We start from the raw sequence: 26791 nt of genomic DNA, 5'->3' as shown, positions 1-26791 counted from the left end.
GCAGAAACTAAGGGAATCTGTTAAAACCAGACCAACCTTACAAGAGATGCTAAAGGGAGTCCTTTGAACAGAGAACCAAAAATAGCAAATAACACCCGACCATTAATACACAAGATGACACAACCCAGAAACTACAGCTATGGACATATCCAAAGTAAAATGAGCTTACAAGATTTTAAACAGGGAAACAGAGACATCAATTGGCAAGTGAGGACAACTACAAACAAAAAGGGAAAAGACTGTGTAGTTACAGAACTTCTAAGTGGTGAGGAAGTTAAGAGAGTTGCAAGATACAATGGACCGTTCTAAACTCAGGGAGAAAATTATAAATCATAGGGTAACCTCAAAGAAAAATGATAAACCTTCACATCACAATAAAAAAGAGGACAAGCAGCATATCCTAAAACAACAGCAACAAACAAAATCATAACATGGTTCATAAACATAATGAGCTCAGCACAGAAAATAAAATGGAACAGAGAAACCAGGGACACCATGACTACGCAATGCCAAAGAATAATGTAGAATCTATAAAATACTGCATAACGTGGATGAACTTGAAGGACATTATGCTGAGTGAAATAAGTCAATCACAAAAGGACAAATGTTGTATTAGTCTGTTATTGTAAAAGTTAAGGAAAGGTTTATCTATAGAAAGAAATTTTATTTGTTGGTTACCAGGGGTGGCAAGGGAGGGGAGGGAACATTCTTGGATAGATAGAGATAAGTATTGATTTGGGTGAAGAGAAGGGCAATGTACCAAATGTGAGTGACCAATATGGCAGCATTGAGGATGAGAAAGACATAGAGAGGTACATAGGAGGTACAGACAACAAAAATGAACCCTTTTGCACATACAGTACTGCATTGTCAGTGAAGGCAAACATGGGTATATGAAGGGATAGATGGGTGGACAGGCTAAACGATTAGGTATGTCTATGAAATGGGGACTGTATCCAAGAACATATATAGGGTTGGCAGACAACGGTCCTAATAGTTTATGTGAATGAGCAGAATTCCCAGGCGTATAGTAGAGCTGACAAGGGGCAAGGTTGTGGTCACTGCTTGGTCACAGCCAGCTACCCAGAGGGACTGAGTACTTGAACCTGCGGGCTTGGGACCATAGTCACAGGGGAATCAAGCTCAATTGTCATAATATACTATACAAACATTGTTCCACCTCCTACTTTGGCGAGTAGTGACTGGGATCTTAAAAGCTAGCAAGCTGCCATCTAGATGCAACGATGGGTCTCTCCTTGTCCAGAGCAAAGAAGAATGAAGAAAACCAAAATTCATGGAAACAATTAGTCCTAGCGACTGGTACACCATCCGATCTGCAGCCTATACAACTATGAGACCAAAAGAACTAGATGGTGCCCAGCTACCACTGTCATCCACTTGGAAGAGGATCTATGTAGGAGATCCTTGATAGAGAGGGAGAACAATGTGGAACAAAACTCAAAATCATTTGGAACAAAGAAAAAGTGGGGACCGGTTTGCTGGTCCGATAGAGCCTGGTGGAATCACTGAGACTATGGCCCCTAGCTGTCCTTCAGGTCTGGAATTGAATCCACACCTGTGGTTTCCAGCCAAACAAAATACAGGCATATGAATTGAACATTTACCTCAAGTAGATATACTCCTTGAAGGGAACAATCATGGGAGAAAGATGGGCTGCTTATGCACAGAGAGACAGCTCAGGGGCAGGAGTGTATGGAGGGATGGACACTGGGAAGAGGTAACTATAGGGAGGAAGTGGGAGGGGAGCTGTTGCATTGTGGTAAATTGTGGTCAATGACATGAGACAAAGTATATGTGAACTGCTGCATGGAAAGTGAATTTGCTCTGTAAATCTTCACCCAAAACACAATTATAGATATATAGATATAGATATAGATATAAACATGTACATCAGATCCCATCATTGGAACAACCCACATCACAATTGCTTAAACCACACAAAATTGTGGTCCAGCCAAGTTGACTCACAGCTCCAACTATAACAGATATTTTTCATGGATTGCATAGGAGTAAGGAGTTTTGTAGACCTTTTTTTTATGTATTTTATTTTTTTACCGACTAAGCCAAATTGATGGTGAAGTTGGAGGAGACCCAAGAGATTGGCATTATTTGCAAGGAGAGGAGACTGGTATTTCTTATCTTGAGTGGATATTTATTAAACTGTATGTACTCAAAAGCCTAGTGTGTGTTATTGCTTGAGCTGAGCATGAAAGAATTCTTAAAAAAAAGACCATGTGTCTTCTAAAGTAGTTAGAAGCATATGTTAAAAGAGATTACTTAGACTAGACTACAGAAAACAGAAATTGAGGAAGTTACACTATCAGTGTTTGGCATGACTAAGATGCATGAGTTTTGGTGGCCCAAGTAGACTAATTTTTTAACACCTAAAAATGAAACTCCGTAATTACAGTAAAGTAACCATAATATTCATCTAGATGTGGAAAAGGGAGATTTGACAACATGCTTGAAGGTCATAGTGGGAGAAAGGTAGAGTTCTTTCTTGTTTATGGCCTATGGAGTTCGGCCCATTTAACAAAAGAGTTACACTTATTCAGAGGTCATGTATTTATACATTATCTTGCAATAAACTGATAAATTCCTTACAAGGAATTGGGTTTATATTTGTTTATATTTCCTGTAGTACTTGATACAATGCCTTTAATATAGTATTTGTTCCATAAATACTTGTTGATTAATTAATTACCTATACTGTGGATTATTGTCAACTGCACAGTAAGGATGAATGACAGTCTTCAGAATACTGACCTAGCACAGAGATAGACCTTATTTCTTGTATCTTGGATTACTTTGCTGAAATGAGGATTCTTTCACAATTCTGAAAAGTCAGCATTTGCTGGATTCCTTTCAGGCATTTTTGACAGTTAGATAGCAGTGAGGAGCTATTACCCACAATCCAACTTCTGTTGAATAATGGAATCCATACAGACTCTCCACAGACAGAAAAACTCAAATTTTCACTGAAATTTCCTTCGTCTGATTCCCAGGCACAGACTCTGAATTGCTGATAGTAATGCAATTACGTTCCAGCTTTGAAGTGTCAGTTATCAATTTTTCTATAGCAACTTTTGAAATGTGACCGTATCTCTCATTTGAGGCAATTCTTTTGCTTTCTCATCTAACACAATTTACTTTGATGACAGTCAATATTGTTTTGAAACATTCAACATATGTGTTAAAGGAAATTTTTACAGTTTTTATGAAATTATAAAATTAGAATCATAAGAATTTCAGAGTACATTAAAAAAAAAAAAGCTCAAATAGATTGGCTAATGATGACTCCTGAACATATTATTTAATACAGTCTGAGATTCTTCTATCTAGGGCCATTTGTATCTCTCTATTACAAAAACTGTAGTCACTGCCATTGGAGTTCACATCTTTCAGAATGTTAAAATTTTGTTTTTCATCAAAGTTGACAATCAGCATCTGAAGTAAAACTTGCGGGACCAACATAGTCCACAAAGGCAATGTTCTATATCCTATTTTGATGAGTAGCACTGGGATCTTAAAAGCTTAGGAGCAGCCATCTAGGGTACAACTATTGGTCTCTTTTTATCTGGAGCAAAGAAGAGTGAAGAAAATAAAAAATGCTTGGAAAAAATTAGTCCAAAGGACTAATGGACCACATGAAATCCAGCCTCTACAACCTTGAGACCAGAACTACATGATACTTCTATGAAAGGGATCATAATAGGAGGTTCTGGATAGGGTTAGAGAAAAATGTGGAACAAAACTCAAAATCATAAAAAAGACCAAGGTTATTGGTCTGATAGAGACAAGTAGAACCCTTAAGACTATTGCCCTTTGACATCCTTCAGGCCTAGAACTGAACTCATCTCTGTAAGTCACCTTTTAGCCAAACAATAAACAGCCCTATCAGGTGAGCATTACAACAGGAAGTGCACACTCCTTAGAAAAAGCAGCCATTCAAGATCAATGGGCATCACTTGCCCAGTAATAAAAGTCAGAAGGCAGGAAAGGATAAGGAAGAATGAAGACTGGAAATGATAAACATAAGGAAGAAGCAAGAAGAGGCCTCTTTCATTGCGGGGATTGCAATCAATGTCACAAATCAAAATGTGTATTAATTTTTGAATGGAAAATCATTGTGATTTATAAACTTTCACTGAAATCACAATAAAATTCTAAAATAAATTTTTGTAAAAAAACTAGTATTAGAACCTTTAATGAATAATCATCATACAAATTCATATATAATTATTGAAACTGTCCTCTGAAATTACTAGGGAGACTGATTAAGTCAGGATATCAGGAATCAGACAACCACGAATTGTGACAAGATTGTTGATGAGGCTATTAGACAATGAAGCTCTTTGCATTTGAATGAGTAGCATCCACAGTCCAAGGAATTATCTTCTTAAAACTGGAGACCACAATAAATTCTAAAAATTATAGACAATTTCTCCTATGTTCAAGTCTTATTATATTCTTTCCAGTGAACCTTTTTCAATAGGCTGCAAATAAAATCTTGCACAATAGAATGAAGTGTTCCCAGCCCTTTGAGTACCCAGGTTCTATGTTTGTGGTGTGCTGGCTCTAACACCAATCTTTGCTTGCCTACACAAATCATTTAAAAGGCTTTCTTCTTTCATAGGCAAAAGAACTTGCCTCATAGTAAGTAATTTATATTATCATGTTATTGTAAATCCCCAGGTTAAGAAATCTGATTTGTGATAATTCCTCCTTGTTCTTTAATGTTATGTAAACTTGCCCTCATTTGATACAGTTGAACCAATCCCTACCTGCAACAAATTCTTCATCACAATCACCTTCATTTGCTGCGTGAGCAGCTTTTAAATCACGGAAAAGGCTTGAGGTTTGTTTTTCTTTTTCACTAAAATAAGGCTAAATAAGGACCATGTACACTGTTCCAACCTAGGAGCTCTGGTGGTGCAGGACCTAAGGCATTTGACTGTTAACCAGAAGGCTGGTGGTTCAAACCCACCAGCCAGTCCTTGAAAGGAAGATGGGGCGATCTACTTCAGTAGTGATACTGCCTTGGAAACCCAAGGAAGTGTCACTATGAGTTGGATCAGACTCCACAACAGTGAGTTTGGTTTTGGTTTGGGGAACTTACCTACAAATTTGACTTAAAGATACTCAGGAACAGATCTAGTTCATAACCTTTATTTGACAGATACCCTGGCAAATGTTACTCTAGAAACAGATTACTACTGAGATCATAGACTTGTACTTCAAGTTCATTCCTGGTCAACCAGCTAATCATATAGATAAGCCACATGAAATCTGCTCCTCTAATATAGGAAATCAACAGAGCCCAATCTCTCTGGACATAATAGACCTTTCCTCACACAAGTAACCATAATTTTTTCATGACGCTACCTATGCCTTTCCTCCCTTTAAATGAGAGGACATGTTGCGGTAAAGAAAAAAAATAGCATAATACATGTACTGAAGTATCTCTGGGGTTAGGGATGTGGAGTGAGGGAGCAGTTGACAAACAAACGTAGAAGACATGTGTGATTTGTGCAAAAAATATGATATGTCTCTGTAATATGTAAGCCCAGGGCTTTAGCACTGAGTAACCTTAATATTCACATGTCCTCAGATAAATCAGCTGTATTCCTTTCAGGAGGTTGGCAACACCCTCTTTACATCCTTCCTGCCAATTTCATCTTATTATTTAATGAGCTTTCTGAATAACAACTTTGTTTTCCTTGATGCTTAGTCCTACTGCTGACAGAAATCCTGAGCACCTATGGATGCACTCTCTCAGAACAGACTCTTCTTAAGGGAATGGGATTATGCCAGATCCTCAGAGTTAACCCTGCTCATAATCTTTCTTTACCTCTAAAATTCAACATGGTCATTTATTTTAATTGTTCTATATGAAATATTTTATATTAAAATATTATAACAGATACTAAAAATAATCTACAGAGAATATTCAGGTCCAGGTGGTGAATTACCAAGTAAAACTGAGAAGAATAACATCTACCACTTTCTGCAATGATTTGTAGTTCATCAATTTTCTTAATTTTAGGATTATAAGTGTAACTTCATTCTTTTTTTGGTAGTTTCTTAGAATGAGGAATGGGTAATACCCAGTTTTCTTGGAGATGATTCTAAGTCTGAAACATCAAAGACTGGCCAACCAATGGTTCTGGGACAATTGGACATCCACATGCAAAAAAAGAGAAAAAAAAAAAAAAAAGAATCTAGACATTACAACTTTCACAGAAATTAACTCAAAATAGATTCTAGATCTAAACGTAAGGTACAAAACCATACACTTCCTATAACAAAACATAGGACAAAATCTAGGTGACCTGAAGTTTGGAAATAGGATTAGATACAGCACAAAACATGATCTGTAAAAGAAAAAAATGCTATATTGGATTTCAATAACATTAAAAACTTCTTCTCTGTGGAGCATGCATTTAAGAGAATTAAAAGATAAGTCACAGACTGGAAGAAGGTATATTTGATAAAGAACTTATACCCCAAACATACAAAGAACTCTTAAAACTCAACAATGAAAAAAAAATTAAAAATGAACAAAGTGATAAAAGACACCTCACTAAAGAAGATATACAGTAACAAGAAAAGTATATGTAAAGATGTTCAATACTATTTGTCATTAGGGAATTGCATTTATGATAATTAAAGCAAAAATGGGATATAACTACACACGTATTTATTGTTGCTAGTGGTCTTCAAGTTGATTCCAACTCATGGCAACCAAAACATAGGCAATATCAAGTGCAGGCAAGGATGTGGAGCAACAGAAACTCATTCATTGCCGGTAGGGATGCAAAATGTTACAGCCACTTTGGAAAATGGTCTAAGCAGTTATTTACAAAGCTAAATGTAGATTACCATATAATCTAGTAGTAGTAATAGTAGTAGAGGGTTAGTTAAAAAAAGGAAGACCCTCAATGAGATGGATTGACACAGTAACTGCAGCAATGGCCCCAAGCATACTAATGATTGGGAGAATGACACAGGGACAGGCAACATTCAGTTCTGTTATAAATAGAGTGACTGTGAGTTGTAACTGACTCAATGGCAACTAATAAGAAGATAAGACTCAGTGATCATGCTCCAAATAAGATGAAATAATATATCCTGTGCATGAATGCCTGTAGCACCTTTTTTTTTAAATAATAGCCAAAAATTGGAAGCAACCAATATGTCCCTTCAAAATGTGAATGGATAAACAAACTGTGATACATCCATGTAATGGAATATCATTAAACAATAAAAAGACTATGAAAATGTTACAAAAAGATATGAATAAACAGCAAATGTGTATTGCTAAGTGAAATAAGCCTATTTGAAAAAGGCATATATTGTATTAAACCAACTATGTAACATTTGGGACAGGCACAGCTACAGAGGCGGTAAAACGTTAAGTGGTGCCAGGGTTTCAGGAGGAGGAGAGGAATGAATAGGGCATTTTTAGAGCAGTGAAAGTATTCTGTATGATTCTGTAATGGTGAACACATGAAATTATGCATTTGTTAAAACCCATGCACAAAGACTACGACACAAAGAGTGCACCTTACTGTAAACTATGGATTTTTGTTAATAATAATGTATTGATATTGGCTCATCAATTTTAATAAATGTACCACATAAATCCAAGACGTTAATAATAGAAAAACAATGTGCAGTGGGGAGAGATAGTATATGGAACTATCTGAATATTCTGCTCAAATTTTTCTATAAACCTAAAACTGCTCAAAAAAATAAAATCTATTAAAAAAATTGAGATGCAAAAATACTGATTCTTCATTCCCTAACTAATATACCAACTTTAAACTAATGACAAATTAATGGATGTTCACACCCATTGGGTTGTGAAGAAGAGTTATTTCACTTTGGTTTAACTGGATACTCAAAATGAAGAACTTCTGGGTTTTTAGACTTTCTCTTTTTAGATGTTCAAGAAGAGAAGATTCACTGGGGATCTTAATGTCACACACATGTATCCTTCTTGGCCCGTCATTCAGGAGGGTCTTGGGGTATGATGTATGAAAGCTCCCCTTTATCTTCTGTAGTTTTGTCTTTCAGGACACATGGGAACTATTCATCAACAATGGCTCAAAAAATTTCTATTAACAGTAAATATTTTACATGAGTTTCCTTTTTATATCCAGGAAACCGTCATGTTTAAGCAGTGTGATATTCACAGTGCTGTATCAGTTTCTATAACATTGCAAAAATTTAAGAATATTTGACAATGTAGGAGATACCATTCTTAATTATGTACTTGGGCCATAGAAATCAGAAACAATGTATGACACAAATAATCAATGTCATGACCATCATAATAATTATCAACAAGAAGAATATATGGACTGCTTCCAACAGAGGAACAGAAGTTTGACAGGACCATGATGATCAACTCTAAAGTAGTAATCATAATAATATAAAAATAAGAAATGCAACATTACAAATTTGGGTACAATGGTAATTGACCATAATCCTTTCCTTGACCCTTTTCTCAAATGGTATTGGGATAGTGCTCTTATCTTCTTTGTGTAAGCGTGTGCATGAGGAAAACTAGACATCGATAGCCTTGTGATCCCTGGGGACTTTGTTCAGCAAAGAGGCAGGTATCACTATCTTTTTCTTTAACACAATTTACTGAAATATAATTTATGTACAGTGAAATAGACAAAACTAAGGTTTCCCTATTTTTGCATTTGTATTAGTTGTGATAGTACAGAAGAACCCAAAATACTTATTTTTACTACTCTCCCAAACAGTGAATTGACATTTTTACATGATTTACAAGCTGTCATAATAAAAATTAATATAAAAGTTTCAAAATATTTTGAAGAGAGTCTTCAGAAAATGAGAAATTATGATTTAGGAAACAAAATATGCCTTCATGATGGGATATGAAATTAATAAAGAACATTTGTATCAACAAAGAAGATACCTTCTACCCACAATCTTCTTTGTTAATATTGTGTGTACATATAATGCTATTTTTGTGGAGCTCAATAGTATCAGGAAAAAAAGAAACTCACTACTGTCAGTATTCTCAGAGGTATCATTTAAATTATTCTCATGTTAAATTAAACTTTAATTTATACTTAAAAATCATGCATGAATCTGTGTTTTAAAGAAATAGCAAGTAGCGTCTAAAACACTATACTTAAAAGTATAAATACATTTATTCCTTAGAATAACCCTATAAGATGTTGTTGTTGTTGTTAGGTGCCATCAAGTAGATTCTGACTCATAGTGACCCTATGTACAACAGAACAAAACACTGCCCAGTCCTGTGCTAGCATGTGAATTAGTTGTGACACATTATGCCTTCATGATGGAATATAAAATTAATAATCCTTGCTATACCTGAGCCCATTGTTGAACCACTGTGTCAATCCATCTCATTGAGGGTCTTTCCCTTTTTTGTTGACTTTCCACTTTCCCAAGCATGATATCCTTCTTCAGGGAATGGTCACTTCTGACAACATAACCAAAGTAGGTGAGACAAAATCTGACCATTCTTGTTCCCAAGGAGCATTCTGGCTACACTTCTTGCAGGACAGGTTTGGTAGTTCTTCTGGAACTCCATAGTATTGTAGGGACTATTATTATCTATGGAGCTCTGAATGACACAAACAGCTAATTATTTTACTATTAACTGAAAGTTTGGTGGTTCAAAGTCACCCAGAGATGCCTCAGAAGAAAGGTCTGGCAATCTCCTCCTGAAAGACATAGCTCTGAAAATCCTATGAAAAATAGGTCTACTCTGCAACACATGAGGTTATCATGAGTTGGCATGGCCATGATGGCAACTTCTTTTAGTCATTATCTATATTTTACACACTGGTAGCATAGTGGCTAAAGTACTTGACTGCTAACCAGAAGGCTGGCGGTTCAAACCCACCAGCCATTCCTCGGAAAGAAGGTTGGACAATCCTACTTCTGTAGTGATACTGCCTCGGAAACCCAAGGAGGGGTCACTATGAGTCGGGGCCGACTCGACGGCACATAACAACAACAACAATATTTTACACACTGGTACACACAGAGTAGGTGGTAGAGCTGCAATTTGAAACCAAGCAAGCTGGCTTAAAAGTCCATGTTCTCAACCATTAATAATAATAATAATAATTTCATTATAAGGTAATTTCAGGCATGAACAAAGAATAAATATAAAGTGGGTTTATGCTTTCAATAAATTGACAGGTGATGTGACAAGTCTCTAAGTACACATCATTCACTAGATTGAAACAATAGTGAAGCCAATCATCCCAAATTAACTAAAATAATCACATGAAAAAGCTCTTTGCAAAGTGAAGGAACAAGTGGATGCTAACTGTAATGGAGACAAACTTCACTGTTGCCACTTTTTATGTAAGATCTTATAGAACTCAAGACATAAAGACTTGTTTGTTCTACCTTTTCATTTGCAGAATTCTGTGAGTCTAATCACTCTCGTCACTGCATGTTTATTCATACCTAATTTGCTTTTCATGGAAGAAAGAAACAAAATTTACTCCCTGTTAAATTCAGGTGTGAAATACATATGTGAAAGATAGTGTTTGATTTTTTCATTGTTTTAAGCTAATCAGTCAAAGATTATGGCATAAATGAAATAATAAAATTAAAAAATGTTATTGTACACACTGCATATTTATATTAAATAGAAAATTCTGGAAATTTGGAAACATTTCATAGTAAGATTAATTTTTGTGTAGAAGTACTTAATCTAGGTAATCTAAATACAAAAAACAGAGATAAATTAATTAATTTGGTTGGTAAAATGTAAAAATGCATTCTCTCTTCCTTGAACAAAACACTAAAAAAATAATGTGTATGGCCAAAAAAAATTCTGAACTCCAGCATTAACACAGATCAAATGACTTCACAAAACACTACTTTTTAACCTCAGCCTTTTTATATGAGAAGAGTAGAAATAATTGTCTCACTAGGAAATTCAGGAGATAGAAGAACATTGTTTTTAATACTGAAAAAGCTGTTTCACAGAAAGATATACACCAACTTTATATTTAAAGTAAACTGTGTTTAATGTCTTCTGCTTTCCTATCTGATTAATTTGAATTTTGCTTTTTCTTACTTGAAAAAAACCCAAACCAAGTACCAGACTCTGACTCATAGCGACCCTGAAGGACAAAGAACTGCTTCATAAGGTTTCCAAAGCTGTAAATCTTTATTGAAGCAGACTGTCACATCTTTCTCCCATAGAGCAGCTGATGGGTTTGAACTGTTTATCTTTTAATCAGAAAAAAATGAAGATGATATTTTAAATGACCATAAATATACATATATGCACTATTAAAATAAAACGCATGTAATAAATACTAGAGTCAATGCTCTAGACTGTAAACTTTGGACAGGTGGTGACTAAATAACTGAAAAAGGAAGCAATAAGTCTGGAGATTTTCACACAACTGTTAAGAGTTAAGGGAGAGTGGGACATTCCAAAGGTAAATAAATGACACTTCAGGGCCTTCTGTGCATAAAAGCGGAGAGAGAGACAGAGATTTTTTGTTTGATATTTTCAATTTTTGTACATTTCCACTCTAGAATTTCCATTTGATTTTACTCTATCCTATAAGAATTGCTGTGAGTTGAATCAACTCGATGACAGTGGCTTTTTTTTTTTTCCTGTATATTTTTCAATGTTTACATTTTTTGGGTTTTAAAGCACCAATAAAGTCTTAATTTTATTTTCAAGGATGGTGTACAAACTTAGTAAAGCATTTAATATAAATGATAGAGAAGTAGACTGAAATATTGTTTTGTTATCAGAGAAATCCTGCTTAAAAGACTAAAAGTTCTTTTTATAATGATAAATTAATTTGATGAGTTTCAAAGGAAGTTAAATGAGTATGTTCACTAGTTTATAATTAAATATTTCACAAAATATGTGTGTGTATATGTATGGATGGATATATGTGTATATATATCCACCACTCATCTGTCAGTTTGTCATACTGTGGTGGCTTGCATGTTGCTGTGAGGCTGAAGGCTATGCCACTGGTATTTCAAATATCAGTAGGGTCACCCATGGCTGACAGGTTTCAGCACAGCTTCCAGACTAAGACAATCTTGGGAGAAGGAAGGAACTATCCACTTCTCAAAGAATTGGCAATTTAAAAACTTATGAATAACAGTGAAACACTGTCTGATGTATTACTGAAAATATTATGAATAGCCCTGAAACATTGTCCTACACAGTGCCAGAAGATGAGCCCCTCAGGTCACAAGGCACTCAAAATATGACTGGGGAAGAGCTGCTCCCTCAGAGTAGAGCTGACCTTCATGATGTGGATGGAGTAAAGTTTTGGGACCTCTATTTGCTGATAGGAAGAAACAGCTGCAAACTACCATTAAAAATCAGAACATGGAAATCTAGGAATCTAGGAAAATTGGAAGTTGTCAAAAATGAAATGGAATGCATAAGGATCAATATTGTAGGCATTAGTGAGATGAAGTGGACTCTTTCTTGCCATTTTGAATCAGATAATCATAGGATCTACTATGCTGAGAATGACAAATTGAGGAAGAATAGCATGGCATTCATCATCACAAAGAATGTTTCAAGATCTATCCTGAAGTACAATGCTGTCAATGACAGGATAATATCCACACACCTACGAGGAAGACCAGTTAATACTACTGTTATTCAAATTTACACACCAACCACCAAAGCCAACGATGAGGAAATTGAAGATTTTTACCAATTCTGCAGTCTGAAATTGACCAAACATGCAATCAAGATGTATTGATTATCACTGGCGTTTGGAATGCAAAAGTTGTCGAGTCGGCCCCGACTCATAGCGACCCCTCCTTGGGTTTCCGAGGCAGTATCACTACGGAAGTAGGATTGCCCAACCTTCCTTCCGAGGAGTGGCTGGTGGGTTTGAACCACCAGCCTTCTGGTTAGCAGGCAAGTGTCTTAGCCACTATGCTACCAGAGCTCCGAAGAATCACCAGTAGTTGGAAAATATGACCTTGGTGATAACAATGATGCTGGAATTGCATGATAGAATTTTGTAAGACCAATGACTTATTTGTTGTGAATACCTTTTTCCAACAACATAAACGGTGACTATACATATGGACTTCACCTAATGGAGTACACAGGAATCAGATCGACTACATCTGTGGCAAGAGGTGGTGGAAAAGCTCAATATCTTCAGCCAAAACAAGGCCAGGAGCTGACTATGGAACAGACCATCAACTGCTCATATGCAAGTTCAACATGAAGCAGAAGACAATTTTAAAAAGTTCACAAGAGCCAAAATATGACCTTGATTATATCCCTCCTGAATTTAGAGACCATGTAAAAAAATTGTTGTTTGTTTTTATGTGCCATCGAGTCAGCCCTGACTCATAGAGACCCCTCCTTGGGTTTCTGAGGCAGTATCACTACAGAAGTAGATTGCCCAACTTTCCTTCCAAGTAGTGGCTTGTGGGTTTGAACTGCCAGCCTTCTGGTTATCAGTCAAGTAGATATGGTGACTTGAACACCAATGATCAAAAACCAGAGAAATTGTGGGATGATATCAAGAACATCATCCATGAAGAAAGCAAAAGGACATTAAAAAGACAGGAAAGGGAGAAAAAAACAAAATGGATATCAGAAGAGACTCTGAAACTTGCCTTTGAATGGAGAATAGCTAAAGCAAATGGAAGAAATGACAAGATAAAAGAGCTGAACAGAACATTTCAAAGAGCAGTGAAAGAAGACAAACTCAATTATTCTAATGAAATGTTCAAGGATCTGGAGTTAAAGTACAAAAGGGGAAGAACACGCTCAGCATTTCTGAAGATGAAAGAACTAAAGAAAAAATTTAAGCCTTGAGTTGCAATATTGATTGATTCTATGGACAAAATATTGAATGATAAAGGAAACATCAAAAGAAGATGGAAGGAATACACAGAGTCACTATACCAAAAAGAATTGGTAGGTGTTAATCCATTTCAGGAGGTGGAACATGATCAAGAACCAATGGAATTGAAGAAAGAAGTTGAAGCTGCACTGAAGGAATTGGCAAAGAACAAAGCTACAGGAATTGAAGGAGTATATATTGAGATGTTTCAGCAAATGGATGCTGTGCTGGAGGCACTCACTCATCCATGCCAAGAAATTTAGAAGACAGCTAGCTGGCCAACTGACTGGAAGAGATCCATATTTGTACCCATTCCAAAGAAAGGTGATCCCACAGAATGTGGAAATTATAAAAAAAAAATATCATTAATATCACATGCAAGTAAAATCTTGCTGAAGATAATTGAAAAAACAGTTGTAGCAGTATATTGACAGAGAGCTTTCAGAAATGGAAGTTGGATTCAGAAGAAGACGTTGAATGAGGAATATCATTATTGATGTCAGATGGATCTTGGCTGAAAACAAAGAATACCAGAAAGATGCTTACTTGTGTTTTACTGACTATGCAAAAGCATTTAATTGTGTCGATCAAAACAAATTATGGATAAACATATATTTTTATATATACCCAATCAAATCCAATCACTGCTGTCAAGGTGGATCCAACTCATAGTGACTCCTCGTTTGGTGTCCGAGATGGTATCACTACGCAAGTAGATTGCCCAATCTTCCTTCCGAGGAGTGGCTGGTGGGTTTGAAACACCAGCCTATTGGTTAGCAGTCAAATGCCTTAGGCACTATGCTACTAGTATGTATGTATGTATGTATATATATATATATATATATATATAATGTATGTATAACACATAATAATTAAATAATAATAATAAATAATACATAATTAAAAATAATAATGTATATATAATACATCTATTTTTTCAATCTTTAAGGAATGAACAATGGAGAAGCACTTTCTGTCAACCCTTTACTTGCTTCTGACAAAAAATATGTCCAAGAACAAATAAAATCCGCTGTGGAAGAGAGGCCTGTTCAGCTTCCCTGGGACCTAATCAGTGACCATCAGCATTTTAGAAGGTCAGAGTCCCAGGGCCATTCATAACTAAGCATGGGTTGAACTACTTCAAAAATAATACAAAACAAGAAAAAAGAAAAAAAAACTATACATTTTGGCAAGTAAGACCTAGGGAAATAGAAAAACAAAACTTTGTTTTAATAGTAATATGTCTAAGTTTTCTAAGTCAGTATTTTCCACAGAGACCTGGGGATATACAAATCACAGAAAACTGAACATGTTTTCTAAGATATTTAAGGATAAGTATATGATATCTAACATTTTAAATAAAAGACTTTATGTACAACATAGGAGCTCTGGTGACATGGTGATAAGACATTTGGCTGCTAACCAGAAGGTTGGCAGTTCAAACTCTCCACTTGTTCTGTGGGAAGAAGATGAGGCAATCTACTTCCAGAAAGATTTACAGCCTTGGAAAACCAATCAGGGTTGCTGTGAATTAGAATTGCTTTGCTGGCAGCAGGAGTTTTATATACAACATAGTGTGGCAAACAGTGAGCACTTTCCATGGTTTGCTTCTCATGTTTTTCATTTGCAGGCTGTGTTATTTCAATTTCTAGTCTATACCCAATGTAAGGACTGGCAAAGACACAGTCACACACAAAAATGTACATACACAAGTGAGCATGCACAAATGCATCAGAGAAAAAGACAAGAACTGCCTGTACATTTGGCTGCCTTAATATTTGTTAATTCTGTCAATTTTATTTATGGAGAAATGAGTCAATTTCAAGGGTGATCTGAGTTTTAGATCATCTTATAAGTGATAAGTGGCACAAGTAATACAGAGCACTTTAAAAATATTTTGTAATCATTTTTTTCTTATTCACTTTTCCACTTTTCTATTTTTAAATTTGTATGTTTCATTGCTAATCTTTTGTTGATTGATGTTAAATGTTTAGCCTACATAGTTTACTTACTACTTACATGATTTAAAATAATATCACTACCCACAGCCAAGCACCACTTGTCTGTCAGTTTTTTGTACTGTGGTGGTTCATGTGTTGCTGTGAGGCTGGAGGCTATGTCAGCAGTATTTCAAATACTAGAAGGATCACCCATGGTGGGCAGATTTCAGCAAAGTTTCCAGACTAAGACAGAAGAACACACTTGGCATTTCTCAAGCTGAAAGAACTGAAGAAAATATTCAAGAGTCAAGGTGCAATATTGAAGGATTCTATGGCCAAAATATTGAATGATGCAGGAAGCATCAAAAGAAGATGGAAGGAATACATAGAGTCACTGTACCAAAAAGAAATGATCAATGTTCAGCCATTTCAGGAGGTAGCACATGATCAAGAACCAATGGTATTAAAAGAAGTCCAAGCTTCACTGAAGGAATTGAAAAAAACAAGTAGGCTCCAGGAATTGAAGGAATATTCATTGAGATGTTTCAACAAATGGATGCAGCGCTGAAGGCACTTACTCATGTCTGCTACAAAATATAGAAGAGAGCTACCTGGCCAACTGACTGGAAGAGATCCGTATTTGCATCCATTCCTAAGAAAGGTGATCCAACAGAATGTGGAAATTATTGAACAATATCATTAATATCACACACAAGTAAAAGTTTGCTGAGCATAATTCAAAAATTGTTGCAGCAGCATATGGATAAGGAACTTCCAAAAATTCATACCAGAATCAGAAGAGGACATGGAATGAGGGATATCACTTCTGATGTCAGATGGATCTTGGCTGAAAGCAAAGATTACCAGAGAGATGTTTACCTGTGTTTTGTCAACTATGCAAAGGCACTTGACTGTGTGGATCATAACACACTATGGATTACATTTAGAAGAATGGGAATTCCAGAACACTTAATTGTGTTCTCAAGGAACCTGTATATAGAGCAGGAGGTCTTTCAGACAGAACAAGCAGATACTTTATGGTTTAAAATCAGGAAGGGTGTGTGTTAGTGTTACATTATTTCACCATATTTATTCAATCTGTATGTTGAGCAAATAATCTGAGAAGCTGGACTATATGAAGAAGAACATAGCATTAGGATTGGAGGAAGAGTCATTAACAACCTGCAATATGCAGATGACACAACCTTGCTTTCTGAAAATGAAGATGACTTGATGGACTTAACTGATGAACATAAAGGACTACAGTCTTCAGTATGGATTATACCTCAACATAAAGAAAACTAAAATTCTCACAACTGGACCAGTAAGCAACATCATGATCATTGGAGAAAAGATTGACATTTTCAGGGATTTCGTTTAACTGGGATCCACAGTCAACACTCATAGAAGCAGCAGTCAAGATATCAGAAGTTATATTGCATTAGGACAATCTGCTGCAAAAGACCTCTTTAAAGTGTTAAGAAACAAAGATGTCACTTTGAAGACTAAGGTGTGCCTAACTCCAGCCATGATATTTTCAATGGTCTCATATGCATGTGAAAGCCGGACAATGAATAAGGAAGACCAAAGACGAGTTTAAATTGTGGTGTTGGCAAAGAATATGGAAAATACCATGGACTGCCAGAAGAAAGAACAAATCTATCCTGGAAGAAGTGTAGCCAGAATAGTCCTTGGAAGTGAAAATGGCCAGACTTTTTCTCACTTACTTTGTTCATGTGGTCAGAAGGGACCATTCCCTGGAGAAAGATATTATTCTTGATAAAGTAGATGGTCTGTGAAAAAGGCGAAGATCCTCAACGGAATGGATGGATACAGTGGCTACAACAATGGACTCATGTAGAGCAAGGATTGTGAGGGTGGTGCATGACCGGCCAGTGTTTTGTTCTATTGTATATAAGGTTACGATGAGTTGGAGTCAACTCAATGCCACCTAACACCTACATCCAAAAACATACTTGATGTTTAAAGTCTAATTATGATCACCACTTTTCTATCTTCCATGTTCCTCAGCCTTATAATTTAAGTCCATATTGTTTTACATCTTTCAAACCTCTTACTTTTTTAAAACAGGTGTGTGTTTTTTTTTTTTTTTTTTAGAGTTATCCATATATCTATTACTTTCTTTGCTTACCTTTCCTTCTTCATGAATCCTATTAGTTTAATTCTGGAATAGCTTTACTTCATAATAAAAAACATCTTGCAGTTAGTATTTTAGTGAGATAATGTGAAAATTATTCACTGTTCCATTGTTTAAAATCATGTTTTCTCAGTCTTTAATAATAGATTATCTCGGAAATTCTAGGTTGAACATTGTTTTCCTAAGCACTTATGATATTACTTAACTATTTTTGACCTTGTTTTTGCTCTTGATAAGTTTTCTCTCCATATATAGTTGTGTTCTTTTATATAGATTTTATTGTTTTTGTGTTTCATTTTAACTAGAATAAGTTTAGATACGGCTTTCTTCTTATACATCATGCTTCAGATTCTGAGTTCATCATTAGTCCTAGAAAACTCTCATCTCTTACCTCTTTAATTCCTTCTAATTCTCCTTCTTAAGTTGACCATTTTGATTCTATTATGTTTATCCCTTGTGCCTATATTTTGTATTCCTATTCCACTCTGCATTTAATTTTGATTCAATGTTGTCAAGTCTATACTAATTTATTAAATCCTTTTAATCTTAGACTAATTTGCATTTTGGGAGCTCTGGTAGCATAGTGCCTAAAGCACTTGACTGCTAACCAGAAGGCTGGAGGTTCAAACCCACCAGCCACTCCTCGGAAGGAAGGTTGGGCAATCTACTTCCATAGTGATACTGCCTTGGCAATCCAAGGAGGGGTCGCTGTGAGTCGGTTCTGACTCAACGGCACATAGCAACAACAACAACAACAATTTGCTTTTTAAATCCATCAATTGAGTTTTCAATTTTAAAAATCATAGTTTTTGTTTCCAGTTCTGTTTAGTTATTTTCCAAATCTGCCTTTTCTTTTTCATTTATCATATTTACTTGGGGTATTTATTCTCATTTTCCTCACTAGTCATATTTTCTCAAGTTCTTGGTGTACTAATTATCTTGTTATTGCACCTCTTGGCTCTAGAATTCATCAGATTGCTGTTTATTGTTCACTCTAGAACTTTTAGGAATCGTGCTCATGTTTACCAAGAGCATAAACATAATTATTTCAATCATTAAGTATTTTAAAACAAGCAAAGAAAACAAAACAATAAAATTCCAATGTATATTAAGAAACTGGAAGGTGGAAGGGATATTCTTTTCCTAAACTCTAAGTCTCTAGTGATCTATGCACTAGTTCTTAATCCTGAAATCCTTTGAAAACATGGTGAAAGTAATAGATATTTTCTGTGATGATCTATGTACTCCTATAGACCTAAGATTTCTAGGTACTCCTAAGGGATCTATGACTGCATAAAGAAACCTTGATCTAATTCATTTTGCCTAACATGCCTCAACATCTGTGGCTGAGATAGTAACTACTGAGAGGAGAATTAAACTACTTATAAATTTTTTATAATGCTCTCAGAAAATGAGAGGATTAAAATTTAAATTATACTTAAAACTATAATTTGCTACTGAGTCCTTGGTTAGTGCAAACAGTTAATGTGGTTGACTACTAACAGAAAGGTTAGAGTTTTGAGTTCACCCAGAGGTTCCTTGGAAGAAAGTCCTGGCAATCAACTTCTGAAGAATCAGCCATTGAAAATGCTGTGCTCTCCTCTGACACACATGACTTGGGGTCAACTTGATGGTAATTAGTTATAATCTGCTGAGACACAAAAACTATGTGTAAAAATTAAAACCAAAAACCAACCAAACGCACTGCCATTGAGTCAGTTCTGACTTGGTGACCCTATAGGACAGAGTAGAACTGCCCCTATAGAGTTTCCAAGGCTGTGAATCTTTACAGAAGCAGACTGTCTCATTTTTCTCCTGTGGAGTAACTGGTGGGTTCAAACTGCAAACCTGTTTGTTAGCAGATGAATGCTTTCACCATTATACAATCAGAGCTGCTTATAGAATTTAAAGGTGATCCCAAATACCAAAGGTCAAATGCAGAGAAGGATGAAAAATATTTTAAAATCTGAAATTTGGCTCAAGTTATAAAATTCTTTCTCAGCTTTCATGATTAAAAAAAAAAAAAAGGTGAAATGAAGAGGCATCTCTCTGTCATTCCACATTCATTCTTCCATTCTATACTACAAAATATTTGATCTACAACACTTATGCAAATGAGGCATACTTGTAAATTATCAATCAAATTGAATCCCTGCTAAGATTGAGAGTTAAAAAAAAAAAAAAAAGCCAAACTCATTGCCATCTAGTTCATTTGACTCATAGTGACCCCTCCTTGGGTTTCCAAGGTGGTATCTCTATGGAAGTAGATTGCTCAATCTTCCTTCCAAGGAGTGGCTGGTGGGTTTGAACCACCAGCCTTCTGGTTAGCAGTCAAATGCCTTATGCACTACGTCACCAAAAATAACAGGAAATTGCAATCATTGAAATAATAAGGCATATGTTTACTGAGTGCTTTTCATGTTTCATGCTGTACTAATTTTTTATATACAATATCTCATTTAATTTAGAAAGACAGCCTTATGAGAAACATTCTTACATAGTACACAAACAAAATAAGAGGATAGAAAAAGATATGGTCGCTCAATGAAGGATTAGTGGATTGGATCCAGGCTGGCTGAATCAGGAAGGTTAGTATTTATGGAAGATTTTCTAGACAAAGGAATACCATAACTGAAACTCGAATAACGTATTGCATTTAGTCATGAAACCTGGGACTACCGGAGACTGTTTAAAGGACAAAGAAGCATGTAAACAAGCTGGAAGGTAAGAAAAAAAAAAAGATATGGTGTGTTTGGAAATTTAAAAGTAGTGCATATGGCTTGTCACGATTTACAAGATTACTTATAGCAAGGGGAAGTTACATCGTGAAAGTCGTTTTGAGCCTTGCTAAGTAAGTTACCTTACTTTAAATGCAATGTGGAATCACACACAGGTTTTATGTAGGGGAGTGACATAATCAGAATATAGGCAGTAGCTGATAGGGAAGTTGGACTAGAATCAATTTGGATGTCATTGCAATAATCTAAGTAAGAGATGGTATTAACTTTTATCAGAGTAGTCACTATGAAGGTGGAAAGACTTTAATAAAAAAAGGTTTACTTGAGAATGAAGTAAAGAAGGTAGATAGGTTAAGACCCCTAATTTTTTATATATTGAGGTAGAAGAAAGGTAAATAACTGTAGATAATGCTCAGGTTTCTGGCTTGAACAACAGGAGGATGATGGTGTCGATAATGAGGATCTAAAATACAAGAAGGATGTATTTGTGAAGAATATGATTATTTTATTTGTATTATGAAACTGTTGACTTAGGTGATTGGTCCATGAAGAGGGAATTTACAGCAGGGAGTCAGATTCTGAATTTCACTAAAGAGATTACAAATATAGATGTTTGGGGACTCAGTAAAGCAGATAGAGCAGGTAGATGAGGTTGTGAATGGAGAGTTTTGGAATGAGATGAATATTAGATCTAGGACACAGATATGGAGTAAACCTTAAAGAATGAGAGCAGCAGAGGGGGGATGTAAAAGGGAGCTAACAAGGGAATGATGTTGGAAAAAGAGGCTGAAAAATAGAAAATGAAAAACTAACTCCAAATTTGTTATCAGAGTCATAACAAATGCAAATACAATCACTAAAATAAACAAACTAAGCAGAGTTCTAACTTTAATTATACTTTCTTTTTTATTTATGATTAAAACCAGTAGTGTACTGAATGTTGCTTTAAGCTTCAAAATAGGATCCGAATAGGCTACCTAAATTGGTACTGGCAGAGATAATCTTAGAGAACACAATGAATAAACTGATGCCATTACTTTATGTGAAAAGTTCTCCTCTTAGAAAATAGAAGCAAGTAAGTAGAATCCCTGAAAAAAAACAAACCATATTAATCTGTTAGAAATGGACATAAATAGAGACTATCCCTTCACAGAAACTAAAAGAAACTATGACAAAAGCAAAAGTAAGCATTGCATCAAAATATAGGAAAAAGCCTCAAATTAAAGACAGTTGTTCTTATTTTGATTTTTTTAAAAAAGAAGTCAACTTCAGATACCTAAATTTGGTCATTATTTACTTAACAAACAATCAACATATACATAAATTTCCTTTTAATATAGATTTATTTTGGTCTCAGAAAAATGAGATTAAAAATCAAATAATCACCAACAATTATTTGATGATTCTTTGGAAAGGGAAACCAGTTTATCTTAGTGTCTCTTTTCTTCCCCCTTCAAAGATTATTTTTCTATATGGTTGCAATGTTTACACATTAAGTTGCTAAAATAAAAAATAAATTTCATAATATAGGCTTCTGATATTTAGTCCTGAAGACTTCATAAAAATGTTATAATATATCGTAAGCACTAATATAAAAATATTAGTGTCTCCTTGAGGACTAAGGTGAGCCTGACACAAGCCATGATATTTCCAATCACCTCATATGCATGTGAGAGCTGGACAATGAATAAGGAAGACAGAAAAAGAGTTGATGCTTTTGAGTTGTGGTGCTGATGAAGAATGCTGAAAGTACCATGGACTACTAAAAGAACTAACAGATCTGTCCTGGAGGAAGTGCACCTGAAATCCTCCTTGGAAGTGAGAATGGCCAGACTTCCTCTCACCTACTTTGGTCATGTTGTCAAAGGGACCATTCGCTGGAGAAGGATGTCATGCTTGGTAAGGTGGAAGGTCAATGAAAGAGGGGAAGGCCTTCAATGAGATGGATTGACATGGTGGCTGCGATGATGGGCTCAAGTATAGCAGGGATCATGGAGCTGGCGCGGGATCAGGCAGTGTTTCGTTTTGCTGTGTATGGGGTCACTATGAGTCGGAAACGACTCAATGGCACCTAACAACAACAAATACAAAAATAATTATAATTTAAAATTTTGAAATCTATAATTCTTTAAAACTTTTATATGCATTTAATTAAATTACAATAATAATTTCAATAGTTTTTAGTGATGCAATAATATTGAATTAATTGATGCTAAAATAAACATCCAGATATAGCAACACAAATAAGTACAGCAAAATAAAAATAAAAACAAAGAGTACTTGCCTTATCATATATTATTTTTTTAAAAGAGCTCTAATGTAATACATGAAAATCAATAATAAACAAACAGCAGACAAATATCAGTAGAATAGAACAGGAAAGCCTGAAATATTATAATTGATATGAAAATTTGCTATATGACAAAATAGTAGTTCAAGTCAATGTAAAAAAAAATAATGAATAAATGTCAACTATTAAATAGATTTGGGAACTTCCATCCCTAAATAAATAACACTCCTAGTTGGATTAAAAATTTAATGTAAAAATAAACAAACAATATTTTAAAAGACATAAATATGTATCCTAATAAAGGGGGCAATCTTCTTAATCCAAACAGGAAATCCTGAAATGTAAAAGAAAATAATATTTTAATTAAAAGAGATCTCTCTCTATATATACATACACACATATATACACATACACATGAACATAACCAAATAGGTAATGAGATACTTAATTAATATTTTTCCAATACTTATGGCTGATTAAAGACCAGTATTAACCACAAGTGAATAAGTAAAGGATGAAAACAAACAAAAAAAGAAACTGGACAAAGATCTAAATAAGAAACTCACAGGGAGCATATCCAATTGGTAAACAAATGCAAAAAGATATTCAAGTTCATAACAATAATAGACACCATTACATTCATCAGATTGTTGTTTGTTGTTGTTATGTGCCGTCGAGTCGGATCCGAATCATAGCGATCCCTCATTGGTTTTCCGAGGCAGTATTACTATGGAAGTAGATTGCCCAGTCTTCCTTCCGAGGAGTGGCTGGTGGGTTTGAACCACCAGCCTTCTGGTTAGCAGTCAAATGCCTTAGGCTGTCAGAGCTCCCATCCATCAGATTACTAAAAGTTAAATCCAGAATTAAAAATAGACATTTGGAAGTTGTAGTAGTTAAGTTGTGTGTAAACTTGGCTTGGCCTAGTTTTGAGTCAATGGGCATCTGGATGTAGTAATTCCTCATGATAAGACTGATAATCTACTCTATGGTGGAATCTGCAGTAAGCAGTGGAGTACCTGCCTTAGGGATGTGGTCTGTTTCCAGTATATAAGAAGATGCATTGAGAAAGGTCCCTGGAGCTTTTTAGCACATCTGAATCCTACATTTGGCTGAGTTTTCATCTCAGTAGCCTGCCATGTTACCTGCCAATTTTGGGACTGTTTCTGGACTTGAACTAGTGGCCTGCCATGTTGCTTGATAATTTTGGGACTGTGCCATTTAACTTGTCAACCTAGGGTTTGTCAGCTTCAGCAGGCAGCATCTGCCTGAGTAAAGAGAGGCCTCCTCCAGCCCCAGTGGGCTGGGAACAAGAGGCAGAGCTGAAACCCAAGGTCAAGGGACTTTCACCCAGACCCTAGAATTTTGAAATCAGACTTCTGGCCTCTTAAATTGTAAGAGAATAAATCCCTGTTTGTTAAAGCCATGCATTTGTGGTATGTCTGCTATAGAAGCACTAGAGAACCAAATCAAAAGTCATAACCGAGGATTATACAAGGTCTTAGTGTTCAGAGGAGCTTAGATTTTACTCCATGTACAATGAGAAATTATTGGATATTTTAAGCTATGAAGTTATTAATGTAAAGCTATGATAATGCTATTAATATATTTGAAAAAAGATTATTCTGGCTTCTGTTTGGAGAATGGTCTGGAGAAGGTAAGAGTACAAGAGAGGCAATGTCTTATGAAGCTCTTGCAGTAATTAAGGTGATAGAAGATAATGACATGGGCTAGGGTATTGGCATATGTAATAAAGAGAAGTGGATAAATTTAATATATATACATTTGGAGATGGATTATATAAGACTTACTGGAGTAGTTAAGTTTGTGTGTCAACTTGGCTGGGCCTGGTTGAGTGGCTTGGCAGCTGGTAGATGAGATTGGCAATCAACTCTATGAGGGACCTACCACAAGCAGCTGAGTAGCTGCTTTAGGGATGTGGTCTCCTTCCTGTATGTAAGAAATAGCTTTGGGAATGGTCTCTAGCTTATGGCACATTTGAACCCTGCACGTAGCCGTGTCATTGTTCAGCAGCCTGGCATGCTCTGCCAATCCTGGGACTTTCAATGGACTTGAATCAATGGCCTGCTGTGTAGTTTGGTAACATCAGGACTGTGTCATTTTATTTGCCGACTTTGGGCTTGTTAGCCTCAGCAGCCAGGAGGTGCCTGAGTGAAGAGATGCCTCTAGCTTCAGTGGGCCAGGAGGAGCAAGAGGCAGAGCTGAAGTCCAAGGTCGAGAGGCTTTCACACAGCTGCTAGAGCCAGATGCTTAGAACTTGGACTAAAAGCCTCCAAACTGTAAGAGAATAAACTCCTGTTTGTTCAAGCATGCCATTTGTGGTATATTCTTGTCAGAGTGACACGAGGTAACCAGAACACTTATATATAAAGGGAAGAGAGTAGAAGAAATTGAGATTGAGATTTATATTTTAGATTGAATAGTGAATACAGGATGATATTGATTACTCAGATGGGGAAAATTTGACATATATTTAGTCTGGGTTCCCCACAAGCAAATAATGAGACAGAGTTGAGGAAAAGCAGTTTGTTTAAGAGATAATCCTAGGAAATATTCTAAATATTTATTGATAAGAAAAAGGAGAAAGAAAGACAAAGGAAGGCAGTGCAAGGTGCATTGGTGTGTGGGTCATCACCGTGGCCAAATTTTTGCAACTACTACTGAGGAACTCGGGACCAGCATAGATGCTTAAAAGTTATCCAAGCCAAGGATCTAAGGAGCAGGGTTGTATATACACTACTTCCTATTAGTATTTATTGTGGGCTGCATCCAAGTCATTAAGTCTACAGCATGTGGTGAGCAAGCAGACTTCAGCACCCTGACACTGCAAGTTCTGAAATTTGGAAGGATGGCAGGCAGTAAAATGGCAAGGGCTAAGGAGATATGGAAAAAGGGCTGGTAGCCTCTGCTATAGGGTACAGGAAGCAATTCAGCAGTTCAATTTTGGGGAGTTTCAGCTTGAGAATCCTATGAAATATTTAAGAAGGAAAGTGAAGTATGCATAAGAAATAAGTATACATAAGAAAGTATACATAAGAAAGGAGCACAGTAAACTGTGCTAGAGATATAACTTTAGAAGTGAAAAGACCTTTTTAAAAATGTGAAATGATGAGATGATCTAATGGGAAAAGTGTAGAGATAAATTGAAGGTGGCTTACTCATTGAGCAAATCCAACATTAGAATTTAGAGTACAAGATAAGAAAGTTTTAAAAGAGATGAAAAACAGAATCCTAAAGATAGGAAATCTAAGAAAGTATGAACTCAAGACCAAGAGAAGTACATGATTCCATAAGACTGATCAATAATGTATCTGTGTCTAAAAAGCTGGATATATTGAGAACAGAAATGCTTCAACTGGATTTGGCAATGATGATCTAGCCAGAGGTCATTGTTAATCTTAACAAAACAGTAATAGGAGTGGAATTCTGATTTCAGAGGTTTGAGTGAGTGAAAATGAAATGGAGTTATTGCTAATGTTATCTCTTTTGAGAAGCTTGACTATGTAAAGGAGGTGGAAGAAAGGTCTTCTAAGAGCATTTTGGAGATGGAATATCTAAAGCATGTTTATAGCATAATAGGTATGATGTCAGTGAATCAGATTAAATTCTTAATTACATCTTGCAATGTGTCCTCCAAAAATATATGTTGAAATTCTAATCCTTGTACTTGTGAATATGATATTATTCAAAGATAGTGTTTTTCTTTTGTTATCAGTTAAAATCCTACCAGAGTGTCA

Source organism: Orycteropus afer, unplaced genomic scaffold (genome assembly GCF_000298275.1).
Source record: "Orycteropus afer afer isolate SDZICR_OR568_19922 unplaced genomic scaffold, OryAfe1.0 scaffold00011, whole genome shotgun sequence".
Taxonomy (NCBI): domain Eukaryota; kingdom Metazoa; phylum Chordata; class Mammalia; order Tubulidentata; family Orycteropodidae; genus Orycteropus; species Orycteropus afer.
This window is presented reverse-complemented; position numbering follows the sequence as displayed.